Here is a 27,319-nt window from a genome sequence, read left to right on the forward strand (position 1 = left end):
AGAGAGCTGCAAAGTCCAGGGCCTGTCATGCGGACTAGCCCTGGTCTGTGTGTGTGCTGTGGGAGCCTGCAGCGATATTCACGGTCCAGACTTGGGGAGACCGAGGGAGAAGAGAGGGGAGGGATACAGGTTTCTTGGAGATATGTCCGTCTGTCTGTCTTGGCATTTTAGGTATCTACTGCCATTTGCTAACTTTTTAAATGAGGAAGTACATATCTCCGTGTGCAGTGTGTGTGTCAGTGTATGTGTGTACATATGTATGTATATATATGTATTGTGAGAAAGAGGGGAGGGAGATTTTCCTGGCCTATTATCTATTATTATCACACAATTCTTTCCTTAACAATCTTTCTATAAAAGGGAAGTATATTGTTCTGAAGAAAACCCTCAGAATAACCACGTTCAAATGTGATTCTAATACTTTGAATCTATGAGATGTTGAACCAGTCCCCTCAGCTTTATGAAGCTCTGGTTCTCCATCTGTCAAATGAGAGTCAAAAGAAGGTATTGTCTATTTTAAAGGACATTTGAAGGAAAGTCAAGAAGATCTGGATTCAAGTTCTGCCTAGGACACATACTAACATTATTAAACCAGGGCAAGTCATTCATTCCTTTGGGGATCCAGGCAACTCTAAGTCTAAAAATGACAGCATGGTTAAGATGCATGGATTCAGTAATTTATTGTATCTGTAAAATTGAAAGCGTAGTGTAGAAAAGCAACATAGATAGGGGAGAGAGAGAGAGAGAGAAATATATATATATATATATATATATATATAGAGAGAGAGAGAGAGAGAGAGAGAGAGAGAAATATATATATATATATATAGAGAGAGAGAGAGAGAGAGAGAGAGAGAGAGAGAGAGAGAGAGAGTGAGAGAGAGAGAGAGAGAGAGAGCCAGAGACAGAAAGAGAGACAGAAAGAGACAGAGAGAGAGAGAGAGAGAGAGAGAGACAGACAGACAGACAGACAGAGAGAGAGAGAGAGACAGAGAGACAGAGAGGAGAGAGAGACAGAGAGAGAGAGAGAGAGAGAGAGAGAAGAGAGAGAGAGAGAGAGAGAAACAGAAGAGGGAGAGAGACAGAGAAACAGAGAGAGAGACAGAGACAGGAGGGAGAGACAGAGAGAGGAGGGAGAGAGAGACAGGGAGGGAGGGAGGAACTAGTAGGATCCTTTCCATAAAAGGGAGAAGGAAAAGGTATCAGGGATTCTTAACTTGGGGTCCATGAACTTGTTCCTAAAAATATTTTGATAAGGTATTTCCTTTGAAATGCTACTTATTTCATTTTATGCATCTAAAAGCATAAGAATATATACAACTGAAATATTTTTAAATTAATTTTTATTATGGCTTTCTTAGACTGACAAAAGAGGCCATGGCGCAAAGAAGATCAAGAACTCATGCCATTGTTTGTTGTTCAGTCATTTCAGAACCTTCATAACCCCATTTGGGATTTTCTTGACAAAGATACTGGAATGGTTTGTCATTTCCTTTTCCAGCTCATTTTACAGATGAGAAAACTGAGTGACTTGATCAGACTCACAGCAAGTAGATGTCTGAGGCTAGATTTGAACTCATGGAGAGGAGAATTGCTGATTCCAGGCCTGGCTCTCAATCCACTGTACCACCTAGCTACTGTTTGCCCTCCTGCCACAGGATGACAGATAATCACATAAATGTAACCACTGAACACCAAAAGAAATTTAGCACCTCTTCTGTGCATCTGGGTAGTAGTGGTCTTTGATCCTCAAGGTCAGACGTTTTTGCAAGTTTGACTCTCTTCATCTGCCAGCTTTGTCTAGCCCTCATTGCTGCACAGTGTCCTCTGGAGCCCATGTATCTGAAGCTCTCTAGGATAATGGATAGAGTACTGAACTTGGGAGTCAGAAAGGCAAAGTTTTGAATCCTGCTTCAAACACTTACTAGTAGTATGTCCCTGAGCAAGTCATTTAACAGCTTTAAAATAAGAGATATGGATTCAGTGATCTCTAAGACTACTTCCAGCTTTGAATTTATTTGTCTTAAGATCTTATGATCCTACCTACACTGTCATCTTTGAACTAGACTGAAAAGCCTCAGTCACTAGTGCTGTACTTACATCCTATTTATATTAGACCAACTTCAGGGGCGCAAGATGCCCTTTCCAGCAGTATCCCCACTGAAACTTCGGATGGGTGAGTTCCTCTTGTCTACTAACGCCAATACAGGCAGTCACTCTCAAGATTTCAGGTAAAAAGGAAATAGTTTCCTCCTTTCTCTCCTCCTTCTTCCTCCTACCCCCCACCAAAGGTCAGGAAGGGCTCGAGGCTAACAGCCTTCTAAGCCACCGACCTACTCCTGAGCTCTCTCTTAAAAAACTACTCATTTCAAAAAAATTCATACTCACTGGCATTCCCCTCTCCCACCTGTACAGCTCTCCCCCGTGATGAAGGACCACCCACATCCCACACTTGCAACTCACACACAACACAGGGTTCATTCATCATTATCACCATCTTCATCATTATTCACACACTCAGATGCATTCGCACTCTCACTGGGGCACCTCCCCATATTGACATACACTATCACCCAGACGCAGATATTTAGACACACATGTGCTGTTCTGTTGAGCACACTTTCTTAGGGTCACATCCAGGCACAACACTATAACTGACCCACAAATATACAAGCAAAATTAGACAGGAGGACCCGCCTATTTGTATATGTCCCAAAGTACACAACCAAACTCAAACGTGAAGGGCCATTAGAATGAGGGCTTCTAGGCTCAGCTCATGTCTGCTCCAGTCCCCTGAGGAGGGAAGCCCCCAAATGTTCCTGTTTTCTGGTCTTCTCTACCTCCCCTCCCCCCAGCTTCCAAACCCGGGTCTCCTAGCTTCTGCCTCTCTCTCTCTCTCTCTCTCTCTCTCTCTTTTCCCCCCTCTCTCTGTCTTTTTCTCTTTAAATAAACAGAGCCTGTTGCTGAGGGCCCTGTAGTGTTTCCTGGAGAGTCCACATTGCCACCTGTTGCTATGGAGAAGCCTCTTTATCACAAACATTGGGTAAACAGCTGCTGCCGGGAGCCCCTTTCTGCCGGCCAGGGGTTTATTTGGAGAAAGTCAATAAGGAAAAATAAACATTCCCGGCCTTGTGTATATAGATCCTTGGGACTGGTCCACAAGTCGTCCAAGCCTCTCAGTCCTGCCAGTTCCCCAGAGGGCCCAGCGGCTTCAGGCCTGCTCCCCACAATCCCAAACTTTCCCCCCATCCGGAGCCTGGCTGAGGGAAGGGGCAGGACAGCCCTCTACCTAGAGCCAGCTGAGGACCACACCAGGAAGCCAAGCCATGCAGCAGTGAATGTTCAACTTATACCTCCCTGCTGCTGTGTCCCAGCCTTGGGAAAGGGCAAACAGGGCAAGCTTCCTCCTCCCCACTGCTATTACTCCAGGGTACATGTCCTACTGTCCTTAGGGAACTGGGGATGGATGGGAAGGGATGCCATGGAGAATAAATCCCTGACCAATCTGGGCACAACCCAATGCAATTTAAGTTGGCTCTCACTCGTGAGGCGGGGTGCTTCTTTTTGCCTTTTTGGCAACTATGTTCAGTGTGGTTCAGGACTGCAAACATTGATGGACTGCCTCCCACATGCTCAAGGGCCTGGAAGGAAAGAAAAAATACAGAACCTGCCCTTGAGAAGAGTCTAGCTGAGACATTAGTGGTGCCCAAGGTCACACAACTAGTAAATGTCTTGGGTCACATTTGAACTCAGGTCTTCCTGACTCCAGATCTAACTGCACCATCACAAGTTGTGGAGAAGGTGCTTATGCTAGGCCTAGAATCTATTCCTATTAAGTTATATAAATAATATTGTAGGAGTGTAGAGAGAAAAGTCAGCATGGGACCAAGGAGACCCAGCTTCATGGATGGGAGGGTGAGATTTGAAATGTATTTTGAAGGAGTGGAAATATTTACATAAACCTCTTGGAGAGGAAGGAAGAAGAGGAGGAGGAGGATTTTGTTTGTAGCTCCCTTATATATTTATTATATATTCAGAAAGCATAGTCTAGTTATTTGAATAAATGATTTCTCCTCTACTAAAATATAAGCTTGTGCAGCTAGATGATACAGTGGATAGAACAACAGCCCTGGAGATGGAGAACCTGATATTTAATACTTACTTGCAAGTCACTTGACCCCACTCACAAACAACTGTAAACTTCTTGAGGACAGAGACATTCCCTTATTTATCTTTGTATTTCCTTCTATATCTAAAATATACTTTTTTGTACATATAAAGAAATAGTTGTGGAATCTGAATTGAACAAGTGACTTATATTCTCTGATTTTCATTATAGTCCCAGTGCAGTGGTTCTCAAACTTTTGTTTTCAGTATCTTTATCCTATTAAAAATTATTGAGGATCTCTCCAAAGCGTTTTTGTTTATCTGGATTATATTTATAGACATTTACCATATTGGAAATAAAAATTATTTTTGAATTTGTAGACCCTTTAAAAGGGTTTCAGAGATCCCCAGGATTCTCTAGACCATAACTTTGAGAATCACTGTCCTAGAGTGTTGCCCAGGACAAGGTTAAGTGATGTGCTCAGGGTCACACAAGAAGTCTCCCATACCAAATCTCCCTGTCTCCAAGGTTTCTATCCATCCCAATTTTACTTCTTTAGCTGCATCTTATACCTAGAATAACTGAGAAGTGTGAGAATATAACTGGAACCAGGTCTTCTCATTGATTATGGGCCAGAGATCTCTCCATCTTCCCAACCCTTTCTCTGAGTTTTCTGACAAGGCTTCCCTTCAAAATCTACAATACTCCCTTTATTATTTCTCACTTGAGGTTATAACTTTCTCTCCCATCAAACATGGAGGTGAGGGGCAGAAGAGCAATGAAGAAATCTTACTGTGATCTCCTCAAAATCCTTGATCCTCATGCAACCAGGGATGCCCAGCAAGTTAGAAGCTCCAAAAAGGAAGAATACCAGAGGTGGGGTATAGACTCCCTAATGGCCACACCTAGCCCGGTTGGGTCTGTCTGTTGTCTGGGTCTTTAATGAGAGCCCCTGCCTGCTTCTGTTCCAGGCACATGCCCTTAGCCCCAGAATCCCTCCTGCCGACCTGCCCCACCCCACTTCAAGGAAGCACTAAGGGGGACAGGATCCCCACAGAGCTGAGCTCTACATATCAGGGACTGGGAATTAACATTCCCAGGCTGTAATTATACCTTCCTGCGGGTGACACCTCCAGAAGCATCTTTTTTTTAAAAGCAGGTAAATTGAAGGCTTATGGGATTGTGGGGAAATGGTTTATTTTTAGCGAGATCCCCACACCGCCCTGTGATTGCCAGTGCCCCAGTTAATCACTCAGGCGCCAGTGGCCTGTAGAGGGGGTTGGGGGGCTGGGAGGTGAGATGAAAGAAGGGATCTTTGGGGCACAAACCGATGAGGTGGGCAGAGCAAGTATATTGGAAAGAAGAGCAAGTAAGGATCCTCTCTATGTAAGAATAATGGAAGGAAACCATTTATAATCAATGGCTGGGTAGAAAATATTATAGGAGATTGAGGCAATTATCCAACTTTCTAGCCAAAGGTTATGTATAAAGGCCTAAGGTATTAGACAGACTTAAACCACTTGGAAGTCCAATTCACCTGCAGAGGGATATAATCACATCACTTCTTGTCTCTGTCTATGTAGATTCGGTTCCACTTGTTGGGAAGATGGCCGTTTTGAGAGTGTGTTCCCTATGTTCACCATGTTCTAGGGCCATGCAATGAATTAAGAGTGACTGCTGTTATGACTGCAAGAGTTAGGTAGGAGAACTCTAGAGACCATTTGGAGCTTTAAGAACCACCAAAGGACTGTTTTAGATATATGCTTTGCTGATAAAGTAGGAAGAGAGAGAGAGAGGGTGTTGAGACCAGGGAAGAGGTGGTAGGAGGTCAAGAGATCTTTCCCAGATGTTTCCTGTGGCAAAAACTGTCACCGACCACCTCTTCTCTGGGCAAGGACATTAGTGTAAAAGAGAGAGAAGAGGAAAAAAATGTGATTTTAATGCAAGCCTCAGTAATCAGCTATTTGTGATGGAATTTTATCTGTCCTGGTCTCTAAGGGATGAGAAGCGGGAGTGAGGGAAGAGGGGTCAGAAATTAGTATGCAGAAATATCTGATCAGCCAAAGTAATTTTCTTTAATAATCGTATTCATACTGCCTGCTCTCTGCTCACTAGAAGAATTAAGTATTTAATAGTAATATATTTCATCTGGCAGCGGTTCCGTTTTGTTAGGAGCTGTGATGCTTCATTGGGGTGGGGAGATTTGGGGTGGGATGGGAGGGGCCAGGGTAAGAAGAGGAAAATGGGGCACTAGGAATAAGGTAAACCTGGGGTGGGCAGAGAAATAAACAAGGAACTAGGGGGTCCTCCTTTGATGTGCTCAGTTCGGATGGCATGGTTTCAAATGCCCCTTTAGCTTCTTTCACATTTACAGAGGTAGATTCTGCCCTGTTCTGGGCTGGCACCAGTTCCTCTCAGCTAGCTATTTCAAGAGATCTCAGGAAAAAAAAAACCTATTTCATGTTGTAACCTGAATCTCAAATCTTGTGCCCAGGGTCACACATTAAGTGTTGGAGGCAGGGCCTATGCTCCCTTTATTTGTTCTCTGTCCCCAAGTTTCTAGTTCTATCAAGGTTTTCCCCCTTGGAAACTGAAAAGAGTTGGGGTTATATGTCTGATATCAATGGGGCTGGACATTTCAGCTGTGAAACTTAAGTGGACAGTACCCCCCAAATACAGACACACACCCTACACATTCCACACCCCACACCCTCCCCCAGTCTCACTGCCTGAAAAAGAAGAGAGTCGAGAGGATGAATGTCTCCAAGGGCCTCCAACAGCAAGCAGCTCCCCGAGTGCCTAGTGCCATCAATTATGTCTGTCTGTCTGCAGACTCACCGAGCCTGGCCTGGTTTTTAACTATTAAAATCAAGCCAAACGCTCATCTCTGGCAATCCTGGGGTAGAAGCAGCCATCAGCTTGGTTCTTGGTTCAGTGGGGACCAGAAAGGCTACAGTCAAGCACTCGTCTTTTCCCCTGTGAATCCCTGACTCCTCCTAAACCTGCTGAAGTCCAGACCAAGGATTTCTCCTTCCCCCACTCTGCCCTACCTTACCCTCCCTGCTACCTACCCTTAGGGGTCTGATTCTCAACTGAACCCAGCTACCCTCGAGAAAAAGAGCAATGGGAAAGAGATTTATCCACATTTGCCTGAAGAGATGGAGACAAAGGGATGGAGGGAGGGGAAGCAGGGAGGGCTCCAAGCTGTAGAAATCAGAGTTCAGATCCTTGCTGCTCTTTTAACAGCAAACTCAACAAACTGATGAGCAGTGATGCTGGCATTTCCAGGTGCCTGACAGGCTGGAATTAAACACCTGTCCATTAAACTGACATTTCAGGGAAGGAGGAAGAAGGGAGGGAGAGAGGGCTGGGAAATGAGCTCTGCTCTACCTCTGCCACCATTGGGCCCTCAGAGAAGGCAGTGCGACAGGGAGAGATAGAGACCCCAGGCCTGAGGACATGCTTTCATGAGTCTATTAAGGGGGGGAGGTAAGGGAAAATAATCTAAATCCTCACCCAAAAAAGAGCTGATACACAGACATATTCTGAATCAGAGGCAAAGAAGGAAGCTGCGCTTGGGAGAGGGAGCCCCAGAGAAGCCATAGGGCTTTTAGGGGAGAAATGATAACTGGGGAATTCTGAGAAGCATGGGAAAACATATGAACTGATACACAGCAAAGCCAGGGGAACCTGTAACATAATACACAGTATCTACAATGGTATAGATGAAGACTAAAATGCAGATGAACCTCTGTGTAATTATAATGACCAAGTTTTTTCAACTAAGAAAATGCATCTCCCTCCCTTCTTTGCAGAAATGGGGAACTGTGGGTGTGACAAAATGCACATATTGTCAGACGTGATTGATGTGTTGGTTTTGATGTTTTCTTCTTTTATCTCAGTTAGAAAGGATGGCTCAATGGCCGGGGGTGGGGGGTGGGGGAGACGGGGAAGGGTATGTTTTGGGAATGAATGTGATTCAAAAACAAAAGGCATCAATAAAATATTCCTTTTATTTTATTTTAATTTATATTATTTATATTTAATATTTAAATTTATTTATTTAAAAATATTTATATTTAATTTATATTATTTATAAGAAGTCATTTAGAGGACTTCCCTCTATCTGGTCAGGGTCCCTATCCTTCCCTGAAGTGCCTAGAATGACACTCTTCCATGTAGCATTTAGGGAGAATCAATAAAAGGCTGGGAAGAGGCCAGAATGGGGGAGAAGGGGGAGCTGAAAAATAAATAAATAAGTTTTAAAAAGAAAAAAACAAACTAAGAAGGGAGGAAGGAAGGAAAGAAAGAGATCAGGCTGAGACAAGGGTCCTTCACCATCTGGCCCCAGCCCCTCTTTTAATTCTGTCACTAACTATTCCTCTACAAGTAAGCTCTGATCTAGGTTCTTCACCATCCCTTAAATGTGTTCTCAAATTTTTCTTTTCTTGATTTTGGTTCCTCACCTCTACTCTCTACCTATCTATAGCCTATCTATCTTTCAAAACTCAGATCAAAGTCATTGAATCTCCATGAAAAATTCCCCACCTCATATGTGAGACTTCATGGAGTTTAGCACCATGCCTCAGCTGAAATCTCACCCTGGAATTTTGCTCAGTAAGTGAATTCATTTCCCTGGACCATCTATCCAACTCTGTAGCCTTCTCATAATGTAACATCCTGCCACCATGCTGGTCCTCTTTGGGGGATCCATTGAGGAATAATCCAGACTATCCAACCTGCTTTCTGGACTTAAACATCAAACTTCAGACCATAAGCCTAATCTCACTCCCCACTTCTTTTTAGTTTCCTTTTGTGTATTATCTTCCCTCACTCCCATTAAAATATAAGTCCCTTAAAGACAAGAAATGCCTTTCTTTTTTATTGCATTTGTATACATAGAACTTAGATGGAGTAAGTGTCCATCACACTGTTTAAAAAATACTTGTTTTCTTCTTGTTATCTTGCTTGGCCACTCCAGGCCACTATGGTCTCTTCCTCCTCTGAACTATCAGAAGACCAACTGTCTGCATCACTCTTTGGGCAATTAATCACCAACTGCCTTTTGACATCTCTTGTAGTGTTATTCAGGTTTTATGAGTGCCCATCCTGTCTATTCTCTAAACTGTAAACTCCTAAAGGAAGGATATAGGTAATGAATAGATAGCACACCATCCCTAGAATCAGGAGAATCTGAGTTCTAAACCAGCTTCAGCCTTTTACTAAAATACAAGTCACTTTTTTGCTTCAGTTTCTTCCTCTGTAAAATAAACTGGAGAAAGAAATGGCAACCCATTCCTGTATCCTTACCCAGAAAAACCCAAATGGGGTCACAGAGAGTCAAACAACCCAACAACAGTGAGAGAGCAGATATGGATTCGGGTAAGTATAGGGAATGCCTTCTACTAATACAGGTAAGTACCTAGACCAGAGGTATCAAACTTAATAAGAATTGGGGCCACTAATCCATATATAAGGACTGCTGAAGGTAGCATATTGACAGTTTTCAAAATAGAATATTACTATGTTTTATTTTATTTGTATTTATTTTGTTAAATATTTCCTAATTGCATTTTAATCTGGTTCTCAATGAATCTTGTGAGTTTTTTGTCTCATTCTTCCTTGTATAGTAATAATAATCTAGGGCTATGACTATAAGGAAGTCACCATGTCTCTCTACCTCAGCTCCCTCCTCTGTAAAACAAAGGAATTAAGCTAGATGCTTTCTCAGGTCTTTTCTACCTCTGTTATCCTATAATTCACTAAACACTTTAGAATTCACAATGAACTCTTCACAAATGCCATCTTCACATACTACTTACTCCAGTTAGACAAATCATGTAACCTCTACCTCAATTTTCTTCACTGTGAAATGGGATGATAATACCTACCTTCCAGGATCGTTGTGATAATATTTGTAAAGTGCTTAGCATCGTGCCTAGCACACAGTAGGTACTTAACAAATGTTTGTTTCCCTCCTTTCTGTGTGGTAGACAGGAAAAGTATTATTATACTACTTTTATAGATGAAGAAACTGATACTTGGAGAGTTGAGTATCATTGAGTAAATGCTAGAATGCAGTTTTTTGGGGGGCTTGGTTTCTTTCTTTTTTTAATTAAAGTTTTTAATTTACAAAACATATACATGGGTAATTTTTCAACATTGACCCTTGCAAAATTTTCTGTTCCAAATTACCCCCTCCTTCCTCCCACAGCAGGTAGTCCAATACATGTTAAATATATAAAATATATGTTAAATTCAATATATGTATACATATTTATACACAAGAAAAACTGGATCAAGAAGGAAGAAAAAACTGAAAAAGAAAACAAAATACAAATAAACAACAAGAGAGAGTGAGAATGCTATGTTGTAATCCACACTCAACTCCCACAGTCCTCTCTCTGGCTCTCTTCATCAATGAACAATTGGAACTGCTCTAAATCATCTCACTGTTGAAGAGAGCCAGGTCCATCAGAATTAACTGTCATATAGTCTTGTTGCCATGTATAATGATCTCCTGGTTCTGCACATTTCACTTAGCATCAGTTCACATACGTCTCTCCAGGCCTCTTTGAAATCATCCTACGGTTCGTTACTTACAGAACAATAATAGTCCATAACATTCATATACCATAACTTATAGAATGCAGTTTTTTTACTCTCATTACATTTCTCTAATTTTGGCCATCCCCACAGCACTTAGTGCAATGCCTTATACAAAACAAATCCTTGATAAATGGTTTTTATGATTGGTTAACAAATACCAGAACTGAATGGAATGAAAAGAAATTGGGTCTAAGTGATGTCTGGAGGAAAGAGGTGACAAGCACACACAAGGAGGGAAGGGATAAGATGAAGGTGGAAATCCTGAAGTCCCCCATAGAACAGAGAGTAAGGGAAATGCATTTAAGGCCCACAAAGATAAAGACTGATCAGAGTTTTTATCTGGTATATGTTGTATATTTATGTGTGTATTTGTCTATATGATATATTTCTGGGATCTTTTAGGTAGTTAGACAGGAGTAATATACACAATAATATACAGGCCAAATTAGATCTGGAAAATTGTCTCTAGACAGAATAGTTTAGCATCACCTCATTAGGGATTGGGTAGACTTCCATTTGAACTTCTTATTTTATCTTCACATGTAAAAGGAAGCAGAAAGGTGGCTAAGTGGATAAAGCACTAGGCCTGGATTTAGGAAAATGTGAGTTTAAAACTGGTTTCAGAAAGCTGTGTGGCTTTGGCTAGGTCATTTAACCCTGTTTGCCTCAGTTTCCTCATCTGTAAAATGAGAAGGAAATGGAAAACCACTCTAATATCTTTGCCAGGAAAAACCCAGATGGGGTCACAAAGAATTAGACATAACTGAACAACAACTGAGAAGTGAAAAGTGGGGGGAGGGATAATTTGGCATAGAGCAAAAAGTACTAGAATTTGTATTCTGGATGCCTTGCTTTGAATTCTGAGTCTATCATTTGCTGTGTGATCTTGAGTAAGTTATAACTCTCCCCTCTGAGAGTTTCTTCAACTATAAAATGAAGAGATGGAATAAATAAGGCTCTTCTAGCTCTAAATCCTGTGTTTATTTTCTAAATTTGTATGTTGTCATTTCCCTTTTAAATAAACCCCTACTCTTATGGTCCAGAGTATGTGAAGATAGAGAAGCAGATGGCAGAAATTCCCCCAACAAAAGGGGCAATCACAGAAGAGTCAGAACAGATAAACAGGTCATGAGCACAGGTCAATGAATTCCAGGGGGAAAATAAAGCAGTCTCAGGGACCAGGCTTCGAGATGAGAAGAAGGACCTTAGAGAAAGACCATCTAACCCAAACCCTGTCATTTTACAGATGAAGAAAGTAAAACCTAAAGAACTGAAGAGGTTTATTTAAAATCACACAGTTAGTTAAATGTCAGAGGGAGAGAAGGGGGTGAAAAAAACCACTAAGGTTGAAAACAAAGGTACCCTGCAGCAACGTGGAGAGAAGAATCTAGTACTTTGGGAAGTTGACTTCAGATCAGTGGGACTTGTGCGTCAGGTCTGGAATTTTTACAAAAGAATGTCGAAGCATTTGTACAATAACAATATTGTAAAAGCAAATAGTTCTGAAGAAACTCTGATCAATGCAATGGCTAGCTAAGATTCCAAGAAACTTATAGTGTAGCATGTTACCCAGTTCCTGACAGAGAAATGATGAATTCAAGATGTAGAATGAAACCTACAAACCTACACGTAAAACATGTCTATGTTAAGCATAGATAATGTGTGAGTTTATTTTAATTGAACATGCATATTTATTATAAGGATTTTCTTTTTCTTTTTTTTTAATGGGTTTGAAGGAGGAGAGAGAAAATAAATTCTTACTAAATGAGAACAAACATAAATTAGTAAGAGATCATACTTCCTCTGCCTGTGAAGTTCAAACCCTTGACTAGTTCATGCTTCCAAAAGCTAGTCCTTTCTTTTACCTCACAGAGGTGAGAGACAACAGCATTTTTAGACCAGCAGATGTGATCCTGACAGTCACCATACCAGCCCTTGGACAGAGAGCCACACACATGATATATGTGTGTCCAGGTGATGTGGAGCTTTGTCCATTTATTCATTCCAATGGTTGCATAGATCCCTTGACAATCCCATGATTAATCCAGCTTTCCTTGTACCACTGCCCTTTGGATTTTCATGTTTGAAAAGTTGATGGAATTGTCCCCATGGGAGAGAAGGTAACAAGTACAAAAGTACAAGTCTAGAAAGGACTAAGAGCCTGGGAGGAAGACTAAAAGGGGGAGATGTTCTAGTGAGGAGGAAAGGGAGATAAGAAATAGAATCATTCTGGAGTTCAAATAGAGACTTCGCTACAGATAGACCTGGGCACAATAATCTCTCAGTTTCTTTCTAACTCTAAATCTATGATCTGTGGGACACCACACAGAGCCCTTGTCAATAAATGAATAAAAGAAAAACGGACTTATTCAACAGTTACTATGTGCAAAGCACTGGGCTAAAAGTACTGTTGATACAAACAGAAAATCAAGACAGTCTCCAGTATCAAAGAATTCACCTTCTACTAGGGAGAGACAATACATATGGGAAATTTTTGGCTACAAGTCAGATTGGAAAAACCCAGTGATCCTTAGAGCAACAAAGTAGAGGGTAAAGTATCTTATTTAGTGTTCATTAATGAATAAAACCATAATAAATAAATAAATAATGAAGCAATGTCTGTTTCTGATGTTGAGTCATTTGATAGTATCAATAGACTAGTGCTGAAAACGTTCTTTTCTAGATTTTGAAGAGCTGTGGCCAATTTTATTCCTGGTGATATCAGACCTTTCAATCATATCATCACAAGTCCTGCCACAAATACACATATGCCCTTCCTCACTCCACCCTTTTTCTCCAAATTCTATAGTCCAAATCACTGAATCTCAAGTGTTGGAGGAAACATTAGGGATTAATTTGTCCATCAAGATCCATCTCTTACATGAAGTCTTTGGTTTTTCCTCTAGCTCTCATTGTTCTTTCTGGGACCCTTTTATAGATCTTGGAGACTCTGGAACATTCTTTAGCACTTAATGATCCCCTTATGTTATCCTCCAGTTGTTTCTAGTGGTTGTTACATCTGCCCAATCAGATTATATGTTCCTGAAGGACAGAGCCTTTAATAGGTACTTGATCCATACTTGTTGACTATTTCCTTTTATTTAAATACTTCATAAAAACAAATCCATGTCCTAAGGCATTGCTTCCTTTTTACAGAGTAGTAAACTGAGGCTCATGCTGGGTCTTTCTTGCTTTGGCATTCATTAAAATCAGGAATGAGGTCTGAGTCCCAAATCAGAGTAGCAATACTCACATTCCCTTTAAACTTTTCAAGGATCACAAGTCTGTAGTTGTTTTTTTGTAATTAATTTAATTGATATCTTTTGTGTTTTACATCCCAGACATTTGTGGCTACATAGAGCATAGTGTGCATTGAGAAAGACCTGAGTTCAGATCTAGCCTTAAACATTTACCAGCAGGACTCTATCATTCAACCTCTGTCTGTCTAGTTTCCTTATCTGCAAAATGATAATATTGCCTACCTCTGAGAGTTGTTGTAAGGATAAAATGAAATAATATTGTGCCTTACAAACCTTAAAGTGCTATGTAAAGGTTAGCTATTATTATTAAGTCACCTCCTTTTCTTCTTCCCTCCCTCTACTTCTCTCTCTCTCTCTCTCTCTCTCTTTCTCTCTCTCTCTTTCAAACACACACACTCTCTCTCTCTCACTGAATAAATCACAAGACAATGAATAAACTACAAAAACTAATACAATACCATATTATAGAGCAACAACTAATACTAAAAGTATTGTTCATCCTTCATTTTCTAAGATCAATTATATCATGAGAATGATGTCTTGACATGTGCATGAAGTAGCTTTAAGTGAGGCAGAGCTGTGCAAAGTTGTCAACTTCACTCTTCTTTGTGAGTTATCAAAGTCCAGTGACAAGACAAAAATCAGAAAGACCAGCAATGCTCCAGGATACAGTGGATGACCCTGGCTGATCAAGCACTATGCCCTTTACAACTCTTTCTTCAGCTGCCTAAATGGTCTTTGGAATAAACTGTTCTCATCTGCCCACTTCACCAGGGAAAGTCTTCACATCCTTGGTGTAGATACTTCTGTAAACTGACAGGTTTGTGACCTATTGATTACTGAAAACCTGGCTTAACCCATCTGCCAAGATGGTTTTAACAGGGTACGGGCCAATGCCCATTCTATACCTTCTTGGAGCCACAGGTGAGACCTATGTGACCTGTGAATATCAAATGTGGATGAGCAACCCTGAAAAGGTCAGCAAGCCCTCACACCAGAGGTGACAGTCCTCCTATACACTCCATATACCCCAGTACTAAAAACTATATTATATACTACATTATAGTACACGACACTATATAACACTATGTTATACTATAATTATACTATATTCTACTCTACTTGACATAACTGACAATCTAGGGGACATTCTGTTCTCAGACCTTTTTGCTGTGCAGAGAGAGAAGGAGAATCAGCTTTATCATTACAGGGAAAATGACCTCACAAGAGACGGCATAAGAACTAACTAAGGCAGGTCATCCAAAAGGTACTTGTAGAGCTTAAAATTTAGAGCTGTAAGAGACCTTAGACATCACTTACAACCCTCACCCCCCAGCAACCATTTTACACTTTAGGAAATTGTGACCTAGAGAAGTTGAGTCATGGGATCATAGTATAGATCCAGAGCTAGAAGGGACCTGGGAAGTCATCTGGACTAATATTTTCATTTTACAGGTGAGCAAATTGAGGCTCTGAGAGGTTTGTCCAATATGGATACCAAGTAGCAGGTGGAGGATTTGAATATTGATCTCCTAATGTCAATTCCAATATACTTTCCATGCGACCACCATTATCTATTCTCTAAGACCATTCTTAATTCTTATAGTTACTCAAGGTTCAGCTTTCTTTTTGTTAATTTGTATATTTCATGTTGAAAGGGACCTTATGCCATCTAATCCACCTTCCTTTTTTTACAGATGATAGAACTGATACCCAGTGTGACTAAGAGACTCTCTCTCGGGAAGTAAGTAGCAGAAGAGAGATTTTAATCTTGGCCATCTGATTCCTCTTAAAGCCAGCACTTCTATTACCTCTGAGAGAAGATAAAGGAATCCTCAGTGCACATAGAGTGCCGGGTCTAGAGTCAGGAAGACCTGATGTCAAATCTAGCCTCAGACAGTGACTGGCTTTGTGACCCAGGGAAGTCACTTTGCCTCAGTCTGCCTCAGTGTCCTCAACTATAAAATGGGGATAATAATAGTGCCCACCTCACAGGATTGTTTTGAAGATAAATGAGACAGGATCAAATTGAGGTAATAAGCTCAGCACAGTGCTTGGCACATAGTAGGCCTCTATATAAATGTTAGCTATTATTATTAAAATACAGCCTCAAACACCTTCCAGCTGTATGATCCTGGGCAAGTCATTTCACTTCTGTCTACCGCAGTTTCCTCATCTATAACAGAAGGCTAACAGTAACAACTAGCTTTCTGTTAGGATAAAATGGAATTTATGCCTTTAAAATGCTTTACAGGCCTTCAAAAAAGCACTATATAGATATTGTGTATTATTATCTGGGCACTGGTAAAATTGCTAATGGCAGTCACTCTCAAGCATGGAGCATATCCAAAATGCTCTGCAAAAGCTCATAGTAGTTCATAGTAGTGATTGATGTCACCTGGAACTAAAGTAATGGGTAGTTATAGCAGAAACCCCAAGGTTGATTTGAGAAATGGTGATGAGAGTTAGTAGGGCCAGGACTCTGCAGTATGCAAAGGTTCTCAGGAGCCCAGATCTCCAATTCATCTCCTTTTCCAGGGGGATTAAAGGTGACAAAAAATCCAGCAGATCTAGAATCCGAGGCAAGCCACATACTAGTCCCCAGTACAAGAGGGGCTGAAACCAAGGCCATTTTCTAGGATTATTTTTCATAGACACATAGTTTCATTGGTGTTTGGAGGGAGACATGGTCAATATTTTCCAGCCTTGTCTACAGCAGGATTTCTTAAACTATGGGTGGTGGCTCCATATGAGGTCTTGTAACTGAATGTAGGGATCGTGAATTGTGATTCATTAGCAGTAAATGTTTGATTTGCATACCAATTTTATGTATTTATATACCCAGAGTCAGGTAAAAATTTCTCAAGCAAAAAGGGGTCCCAAAAAGAAAAACTTAAGAAGCTCTGATTTAGAGTATTATAAATGCTTGCAATCTAGAGGATGAGGAGATTGCAATAGACTAGCCTTGGTCTCAGTTTCTTTATATGTAAATGAGGAAGCTGGAATAAGTGACCTGGAAGGTCCTTTTGAGCTAAAACATTCTATGAGATATCTGGATATAGATATATTCTGTATGACTTTCAGGAAGGTGCTTCAACTCCATAGGCCTCAGTTTCCTTATTTGTACAATAAAAGACTTAAATGAGATGACCTGCAAGGTCTGGATATCTAGGACTGAGAACTGAGAGTTCTCCTACTCCCAATCCCCTCCATATACACACACACTTCAGAAGTTGGATAAGTCTGCCTTTTGAGTCTCTAAGGCAAATCTTTTATCCTTGATGTTGATATTCAGGGCTTTAACAGAGTTGAAGGTCTATATAAAGCCCATTTATTCCCTCCTCACATATCCAGATTTCTCTTTTTCCCTTCCTCCTCTTCTACCACAACCCACCACGAAGAGCAACTTCTCCAGGTCTCTCATGAGAGTTCAAACCCTATGCCAAAGTATTCTTGGGCTCTGGAGTCCAGGACTGAATTCAATAGGTTTCTACTCAAGTGTTTTAGAAAGAGCACTCTATTTCTGGAGTTAGAGATCCTAGGTTCAATTCCTTTCTTTGATGTTTACCACCTGTGTAAACTTGGGCATATTGACCTCTGTAGGTATCATTTTCATGATCGTTGAAATGAAGGGATTGGATTTTGAGGTCTATTATAGTTCTAGATGTATTATATTGTTGTTCTCCGACTTCTCCCCATCCTATCTAATCTTAATCTCAAATCAGCATCATTTACATAAATCACTAAAACAGAATACATGAGAGATTGATTGATGCACCCCACTATCTGCAGAACCATCCAACCTCAGAGCAGCATCTAGGCACGCAGGGGTAAAGGCTCATAGGATTTCAAGCTAAAAGAAACCTTGGAGTTCATCTCATTTAAGTCTCTTCTTCTACAAATAAAGAAACTGAGACCTATGGAGTTGAAGTTGCTTTCTGAAGGTCATACAGAATATACTTACATTCAGACCTTGCTCTTCTGACACCAGATTCACTCTTGATTGCTTTACCTCTTAGGTTCTATCTCAGACCGACTACCCATTTTACAGGCCCCCCCCCAGCTGTCCAGTTCTTGGTCTTTCTGGGACCTCACAACCCTGTCTCCCCACTGCTGCCTACCCCTTCCCCACTTCTGGCTCACGTATCTTCCTCCTTCTCCCACCCTCAGGGTGCCCCAGAGCCAGGCGTGTGTTTGTGAGCTCACAGGGAACGGTGGGACACGGGCCTTTCTCTCCGCCGTAATGAAACCCTTTAATCATATTCAAATAGGTTACTGTTCAGGGGGAAAATAGAAATATGGATTTGATAGCAATAAATTTCCCTGGCTGACTAAGCCCAGTTCTTAATTGTCCTGTCCCAAGGCTCGCACATTTCATTGTTCGTTAGGTGCTTAAGTCTCTGCTCTCATTTTGTGGCGGTGACATTACCGTTGATGGCTCTAATACTCTCATAATTTGAAAGGGGATTTGCATGATAGAACGCAGAGTATTAAAAGAAAAAGAAAAAAGAGAGAGGGAAAAAAAACCAGGGAGGGGGGGCAAGATGGGAGGGGGAGCCCAGGAAAGGAAAGGGGGGCAGCAGGCAGTCGGAATGGGGGGGAGTAAAGAGACCAGATCTAGCTTTCACTTAAAAAAAAGTCACTTTCTTCAAAGTCAAATCATTGTTTTCATTAAAGTAAAAAAAAAAAAAAAAGAGCAGAGCCTGCACATTGGGCCGGCCGGGCACTGGTATTCTACTTATTGTTCCTAATGGTTATTAATTATTATTATCCGGCTGTGCAGGGCTCTGTGGACGTGATGTCCCCAATGTCCTTGGGGTGGCATCAGTGGGGGAGAAGGGGTATCAAGGGAGGGGGGACTTGCTCTGCACCTAGATGGTTTTCTCTTGGTTAAAGGAAGCATGGAGACATCGGCTTTGGGACAGATGTGGATTTGCCCCTGCTTTGGAGGGGAGGGGGACCCCTGAGGGGCGGATCTTTCCTGAAAATAAATTCGCCTCTCTGTCTAAACTAAACCTCCTGGGTCCTTGCCAGATGTTCTCCAGCTTTCCTAGAAGTCTTCTCTTTCCAAGTAGCAGGAAACCGTGTAAAGATTTAAGCACCTAATTCTGGGAGTTCCAGGCTGAAGGTAGAGCCTCCTGTAGCCCCTTCCCCAAGTTACATTTTAATCCTGGGAATACTTGGGGTAAGCCTAGAAGAGAGTCTGGCATTCCACGAGAATCTTGCCTCCATTTCCTCTCTATGCTTTAGATACCCTGCCCTGCCCTCTAAGGAAGGTATAGGTATGCTTATTTTGCCTCACCCCCTTTCCGTCCCTCACCTTCTGGCTCTTATATTCTCTGTCAGCCCTTTCCATCCCATTCCATTGCTTTTCCTACTTGGGTACTAAAAACATCAGAGATTATTCTGACTCTGATTTTTGTTTTGGGTTTTTTTTTTGGGGGGGGAACAGTTTTAGATATAAAAGCCTCAGATACAATCGCCCAAAAGAAATAACAGATCAGCTTCCCACAGCTTCTACAAGCTGATTCATGTGTATCATAAAAAATGTGAATGCAACTGGAGGTTTTCTGTGTGTATGAGCGGACACAAAGGTGTGTCACTATGGCCACAAATATACAGGCACGGGATGTCCATATAAGTGTACAAATGTGTGTCTATGAGGAAGTGGATATCTATCTACAAGGCTAAATAGTGCTAAATGAGTAAAAAGCGGCCAGGCAAGTAGGTGAGTCTGGCTGTGAGAGGACATGTCTTAACCCTCCCCTATGGGTACTTGATGGTCCTTTTCATGTTACTTGTGTACTAAGTAACTCTAACCCTTTACCCTCCATTATTTTTAGGAATTCCCTCCTCCAAAACTGAGGGCTATGGGGCTCAGGCCCAAGGCAAGAGTTGAGAGGGGCAGACTGGATGTCTTGCTGTCCCTAGATATACATGCCTTGGCATCCCCACACCATCAAAACTTTTTCCTCCTTCCTTCTGCTTGGGGGCTCAGGCAGGCAGTCTATCGGTTCCAAGCCTCGCCCTAGAACAAGCTTCACTCTCCTTCCATTTCCTAGGGGCTTTCTTCTGGATTAGAGTTTTAAGTCAAATAAATTCTGGGCTCCGAATAAAGCTGCCTGCAGAGAGCCTGGTAGGCCCCTCCTTTCCCTTTCCCTTCTTGGCTTGGTGCTAGAATTGGGAAAGTTGGGACGGCCTGTTCTTTTCCTCACACCCCCTCCTCAGGCCATTCTTTCCTACCGGCCACACCCTGCCCCATTCTGTTACCCCTCTCCTCAGTTCTCTCCTTCTGGGCACTCTCTCTCTTACTACCACCAGCCCTGGAAGCTTAGACCTTTCTCAGCAGAAATAATGCTATAGTTTCCTCCAGGGGATGTCACTGCGGAGAAACCAAACTGAACCAAGTTCAGTTTTCTCTTTGTTACATAAAGATGGTGATGATGATGATAAATCACATGTATATCGTGCTTCATCATGTATAATAGCATTTTCCAGTTTATAATACTTCATATATTCTAGTTATTTACAGTATATATATATATATATATACATATATATACACACATACATACTATATATATACTACATGTAGCATATAAGTATATACTATGTATATTCTCTCTACATACATATATATACTCAGATACTCTCTCTACACACACACACATATATATACTATGTATACTCATATAAATATGAATATATAAATCACTGAACCAAGATAGTCCTGGGTTCAAGTGCCTACTCCATTACCTCCTGGCTATGTGGATTTCAGTAAATCACTTAATCTCTTTGAGTCTGAGATTCCTCATTGGTAAATAATAATCTTCCAGGAGGGTGATTTTTTTTTTTTTTGTAAAGCACTCTATTAATGTGAGTTACATTCACAATTATTATAATAATAATTACAAAGTAACTTAATCAAGGTCACACAAATACCACATTTCCTCCCTTCTACTCTTAGAAAGGGGGTGGGGTTAATCAATCTTCGGTTCATTGGTTGGTTAAAGGGGGAAAAAAGAATACAGAATACAGATAGCTGGGAGAGGATCAGGGTAAATTCTGAATATTAGGGGAGAAGGTCTGGCCTGATTGGTTTTGGGTACTGGCAAATTTCCCTTTTTTCCTTTAACAGATCTGGAATTCAATTGGAAACACCCAAAAAGGTTGGGATGCCTACTCAGGCTGCCAAAATCTCCTTAAATTGCCTCTTCCACCTTTACCCCAGCATCAGACAGAAGCTGCCTCCCCAGTTTCCTTCAAGTTGGGAGCCCCAATTTAAAATCTCAGTACATTTACCCAGGTGCCCTTCTGCCACCTCCCCCACCTCCCTTGTAGACCCCCAAGGAGAAACTGTCTCAGGAAGGAAAAAAAAAAGCCAGAGAGACAAAGTGATTCTTAAATATTTTCGTTCTCTCCAGTCACTCGGGGAGGAGGGGGTGAGGGGGCCAGGGAGGCTGGAAGGGGGGACAAAGGGGGTTTAATAGGCTCCTGTGACAGCCCAGTGTCCACATTGGGAAAAGATTAATGACGAAAATTAATCGCCTGACCTTTCTTTCCAGGAGCTGGAGGTGAGGCGGGCCATTAAAGCCTCTTATGTTGTAATTAACGTTGGAGGGGAGAAGAGAGCTGCCTTCAGAATGGATGTGATCATTTAATTAGGCTTATGCGTCAGTGCCACAACAGGTTCAGAGAAGTCATAATTTAACTATGGCTTTAAATTACACAGTCAGAATGTGGATGGCAGGGTTTAATGGCGGGATCGCCTGCCACAGAGCATCAAGGAAAACAATTAAATAAACACCTCCAATAAGAGATGGAGGGGAAAAGAGTAGGAGACAAGAAAGCAGGGAGAGGCCTGGAGACAGCCAGGGGACAGCTAGACAGGGAAAAGACAAAGAGAGTGGGGGAGAACTGGGATGGGCAAAGAGAAGTGCAATAGATGCACAAAGAAAAGTTAAGAAAGGGATAAGGGGAAAGAGTAAGGATATAAGTAGACAGAAAATACATAGAATGTAGAAAGAATGTAGAAGAAATTCTTCCTTACTGCCCCCTCACTCCCCACTCCCACAGAGCAATATTATTGTTCAGTCACATCTGACTCTGGGACTCCCATGGGATTTTCTTGGCAAAGATATCGGAATGTTTACCATTTCCTTTTCCAACTCATTTTACAGATGAGGAAACTGAGGCAAACAAGGTTAAGGGGCTTGCACAGAGTCACTCATCTAGGAAGGCTACATTTGAACTCAGGAAGAAGAATCTTCCCAATTCTAAGCCTAGTGCTATCTACACACTGAGCCACCTAAATGCCTCCTATTATAAAATAAATAAAATAAAAACAAAAAAAGTCAGAGAACCTAAGTCCAAATATCACCTCCGACATTTATCACCTGTGTGACTTGGAGCAAATCACTTAACCATTCTGTTAAATAAGGAGGGGGAGTGGTTGGGGTGGCTTCTAAGATCTCTTCTACCTTACAATATGACAAGGAAATATTTATGCTTGCAGAGCATAGAAAGGGACACAGAAACTTAAAAAAATCAGACTTTTACCATCAAGTAGGTTAAATTCTAAAAGGGGGAAAAGCAAGAGCATAGATAGTAATGATGCTCAAATACACTAAAAAATTCATAAAACAAAGTACTTTCTGAGTTTTAAAGAAGAAAGTCATTTTCTTCTTCTAAGGAGAGAGTGGAAACCTTGGACCTCCTCCCCTCACATCAGCACAGAGCAAGCAGTAAATTCAATTCAGCAAGCAGTTGTTTGAATCTGAGTGCAAGGGCATGATAAAGATTCTGAACTCAGACCATCAGGTAGTGCTTTCTGGGTACCAGATTCCCAAAGCAGTTCTTGCTCCTCCCCATCAATGTCCCGGCCATAGGAACCCCAAGCCTACTTGGGGATTCCGATATCTCCCATCTTACAGAACAACTGAAGAAATGTAGGTGGCTCCTACCAGCCAGCCTGACTTCAGGATCTAGAGTCCCAGAGGAGAAGTTAGGCTAGAGGATCAGCAAGGCTCAGCACACAGTTCGAGTCCCAGGTTACTAAAACCAGATAGTTAATCTGCAACTACAACACAAGAGTGAGCTGAATCAAGTATAGTCAGGAAATCAGGATCAGCAGAATCTGATAAAATAAAGAGAGAGAAAAGAAGAAGGGGACAGATATTGCAAGATGAGAGAAAAACTGGTGGAGATGAATGGAAGCAAGAGGAACCAGATGGAACATGAGGATTTGGGAGGGGGTGAGGTTTTAAGAGAATCCATTTATATCCTGGAAGTTTTTGTAGTGAAGTTGTGGGAGAATTGGAGGAAGGGGTAAGTGATGAAAGGGAGAAAAGTCCTAAAAGAGGCTAGTGCTTAGAGTCACAAGTGCAAAGTTATGGGTGTATAAGAATATATCCATCAGCTTAATCCATTTAGGGTCCTGGGAACTTTCCCCAATGCAGATGCTTCCTTTCTGGTACTAGACTCTATCATCTAAGATGAAGTGGTGCTCTGAGATTAGAATGTCAGCACAGCAGAGCAGAGAATAAGGGTTTGGTGATGAGGCAGAGACAAATACTACTACTCTCCCCTAGTAGCTTCCTAGTCACTGATGGCCCAGGACCCAGTTTGTCACTACCTGTATCCCTTTCTTTTGGAGGGAAGGGACTGAGATCACTTTACCCAGTGGCATACTAAGGACAGATTTTCCACACAGACATCACAGTACCTGGAACCCCTTCAGGCATATTGTATTTAGGGGCAATTGAAGTCAAACCTCTACTTTGTTAATTGATTGATTAGGTTTTCAATATCAGCCTTTCTCCTAAAGATCTTAGAGTTGTGGGCTGAGGACCTTGGATGATATTTGTGGGGGATTCGGGGGAAGGAGGAATCCTTTGAAAAGGTGGGAAGGGGAGGGAAGAAGTGTGGGAATGATAGAACAATAGCCAGGGAGAAATAAAAGGGAACCCAGGTGACAACTGGTCCTAGTTGGAATTTCTCTTCTCTGCTCACAGCTCTTTTTTCCTTCTAGCTCAGCTTGTGTTATATTCTTCATGAAGTCCTTCTGATTTCCTCAACCATATTTCTTCAAATTAACTTAACTGTTGTCAGAGACAGTGTTGCCTAATGCATAACAAGCTGGCTGATTTTTGAAGGCAGAAGGACCTCTGTTCAAATTGTGACTTTAGCACATACTAGCTGTATTACGGAGAGTGAATCATATAATCCCTAGGTATTCCCAAATTGTTCCTTAGGACTAATACCTACTAAACTTTTATACTTTATACTCCTGGAGGGAGTTCCTACAATTTCAAGGAAGTCACAGGTCCAACAAACAACAACAACAACAACAACAACAAAAACAAAAACAAAATCAAAGAATTTATGCACAAATGCATATACTTTATGCCTACCTCCAGCAGAATATAAACTCTCTGAAGGCAGAGACTTTTTGGCTCATTTTTGTAACCCCAGTGCCCAGCATGTAATAATAACTACTTAATAAATTTGTATTGGATTGTAAAAGCACCATCCTGGGGAAAAGAAAATCACAAGAAGGCTCTGCTACCTTCCTTCCATTTATACCTGGACTCAGAAGCACAGCCTAGAGTTCTGCTTGGGATTTGTCTCATTCTCTCCAAGCTTAGCCACCAAAGGTAAAAAATAAATAAATCCCAAACTGGAGAGCTAGAGGGAATATGATGTCCTAAATGTAGTTGAGAGTCTAGGAAGAAGGAAAGCTGTATGCCATTCAGGCCATGAACAGCCCATTATCTACCAATATGGTAGATTGAACCAGCAGATTAGGGAGAGAAGAAAGAGAGAATGCAGTAAAGGAATTGGTCTCTGAAATTCTTCCAATTTAAGAAGTCTGGGCAAAAGCAAACATAGGATTCTGAAATAGCCTTCCCTCTCTGTCAAGTGTAAGCATCCCCTTAGTAGTGACAGCCCTATCTCCCAGACTGGAGCTCCTTTTGTCTTAAGATCTCTTCAAAAAAAACAGTATTGTTTGCTAATCTTTATGAAATTAGTTTAGATCTATCAATGAGGTTGTAAACTCCTTGCTAGCAAGATACCTGTCTTCCTGGTCTGGAAAGTCACCATTTAACCTCCTAAAAAGCACAGAACATAGTTGGCTCCCAATAAATCTTAAATGAATTGACTAGAACTTCTCTGACATCCCCAAGCAGTCAGCCGCCAGCTGAGAACACAGGAGGCACCAAGCAAATACTTAATGATAAAATCTGACACAAGAAGTGTGGGCCAGAAACACTGGCCAATATGATAGTCAATAATACTAATTTTTTTTTTTTAGTCAGGCAGTCGTTTAAAATATTGTTTTCAATTCTAAGTATTTTAGAAGGGATATTGACTAGATCAATTAAAAAAAAAGACCAAGATGGGGGGAAAGGCTCCAAAGTGTGCTAAGCAATGAAAAATAACTAGACTTGGGGAGTGAATGTTTAACCTAGAGATGAGATGAATTAGATGAGAATAGGCAATTTTCCTTATCTTTGGAATATCTGGACTATATGGAAAAAAGGGTCAACTCCTTTTGTTTGATTCCCATCCTTTCTTTATATGGAATTAAGATTTTACTTTGACAAACCATTTTTTTTCTATACTCCATTCTCACTTCCCTCTTTTTTCTCCAATAGTAAGCTCAATTCCCCCTTAATGCTGAGACCTAAGATTCAATTTTCTTTTCAGGGAACTGAGCTAAAGTGCTTTGAGAAAGCCAAGGCTAAAGAGAAGCCCAAAAAAAGAAAGAAAGAAAGAAAAGAAAAGTCATAATTCAGGTAATAGAATCATAGGGTTTCAGAGTTGAAAGAAACGAATTATCATTCCAATCCCCTTATTTTTCAAATTAAATAACTGGAGTTGAGAGGTAAATGACTTGACTAAAGTCACACAGTTATGAAATAGCCCATCTTAGTTTCTCTTCCTCCACCCCCACCCTAAAAAAAAAGTTTGCTACTTCTAAATCAGATACTTTTAACAACCCTCGATATACTGCACAATGCCCATTCCACAAATGTTCAGTCATATGCAATTCAATTCAAGAAACATTGATTAAACACCTATGATGCGCAAAGCACTGTATCAAGAACTGGGGGGAATGTTTAAGTCTAGCTAAAACAGGGTCCCTGTCCTCATGAAGTTTACAATCTAGGGCATAAGACATATACAGAGGAATATCACCTACAAAAATCTATTTGTCTTCTGCTCCAATGGCTCCAATTTTTTCCCTTCATTTCTTACTATGGTAAGGCTATTTGACATCCACGTCTGAGGAAGCACCAGCAATCTAGTTTCCTTAAATCGGACAGCCCATCCCCTCCCCGACTGCCTCTACCTCCACCAAAGCTCTACCCATTAGCGCTCGTAAAACTCCAAATAGGCAAATCAGGCTAATCCTGCTTTACACAATTGGCCAAACGGTCCACTTCCGATGCCCAAGTGGCTCAGACTCCGAAGGAATTCGAAGGGAGGGGCTCTGTGGCTTCTGCGTGAGAACAGAGTGGGCCTTGGGCCTTGTTTGTTTTTCTGTCTGTCTGTTTGTTGGATGGGGGCCGGGTAGGGAAGGGGGGGTGCGGTGAGGGGAATAAAGGGCGTGGAAACAGCCTTAAAATAGCCTCCCTGGTCCCTTGGCGCTACCCTCGCAGCTCAGAACAGACCCTCCTGCTGCGGCTGGGGGCAGGGGCGGCTCACTTACTTGTGGTTTGCGGAATTGTATAGCAGTCCGCTGGCCTGGTCCGTTAGTCAGTCTGCTGGACGCCGAAGGGGTGGTAAGAACGCTAGCCAGGCTTTTCCTGTGCAGTGAGGCATCTAGAAGTCTCTGAGCCCCTCCAGTCAGCGCTATGATCTCTAGATCTTTGGAAGATCTAATAGCACAACTAAGAGCTACGTTTGATCCCCACCCCCACCCCTCAGCCTTTCCATTTCTCCCCGATCCTCCTCCCCATTCTCTAGTTTTCAGCGTGCCAAGAGGCGATCTTAGGCCAGCCTGAGCGCTGGAGATAAATAAGCCGGAGTTGTGTGAGTTATGAGATGGGGTCCTGTGAAGGCGTCGCGGCCACATAAACCATAAGGGTCGGAGGCTCAAGTGGACCCAGTGGAGCAAGTAGGTCCCTGAGAAGGAGTTACGACTCCATAATTCACCGTTTCTCGCTGGCTTTTTTCCTTTCTTGCATTTAAGATTAGTGAGATTTCCTGCTCTTACTTAGACATTAGTTAACCGCAGGATAACTCTCTTCATAACATCTCCCCTACCCATCCTCAACATACACACTAACACACACACACCACATACATGATCCTTTTTTTCAGCGGATCATCTCTT

General features: G+C 41.6%; 1 long non-coding RNA gene across 1 annotated transcript in view; it reads right to left on the minus strand.

Moving 5' to 3' along the window:
• LOC127561721 (uncharacterized) overlaps window positions 1–26,889 on the minus strand; it is a 169,080-nt gene extending 142,191 nt beyond the window's left edge. Inside the window, exon 1 of the long non-coding RNA XR_007953513.1 lies at window positions 26,693–26,889. This is a non-coding gene — a long non-coding RNA (uncharacterized LOC127561721). The remainder of the gene's footprint in view (window positions 1–26,692) is intronic.
• Between the last annotated feature and the right edge of the window lie 430 nt (window positions 26,890–27,319).

The sequence above is a fragment of the Antechinus flavipes genome, chromosome 4, assembly GCF_016432865.1.
Source record: "Antechinus flavipes isolate AdamAnt ecotype Samford, QLD, Australia chromosome 4, AdamAnt_v2, whole genome shotgun sequence".
NCBI lineage: Eukaryota > Metazoa > Chordata > Mammalia > Dasyuromorphia > Dasyuridae > Antechinus > Antechinus flavipes.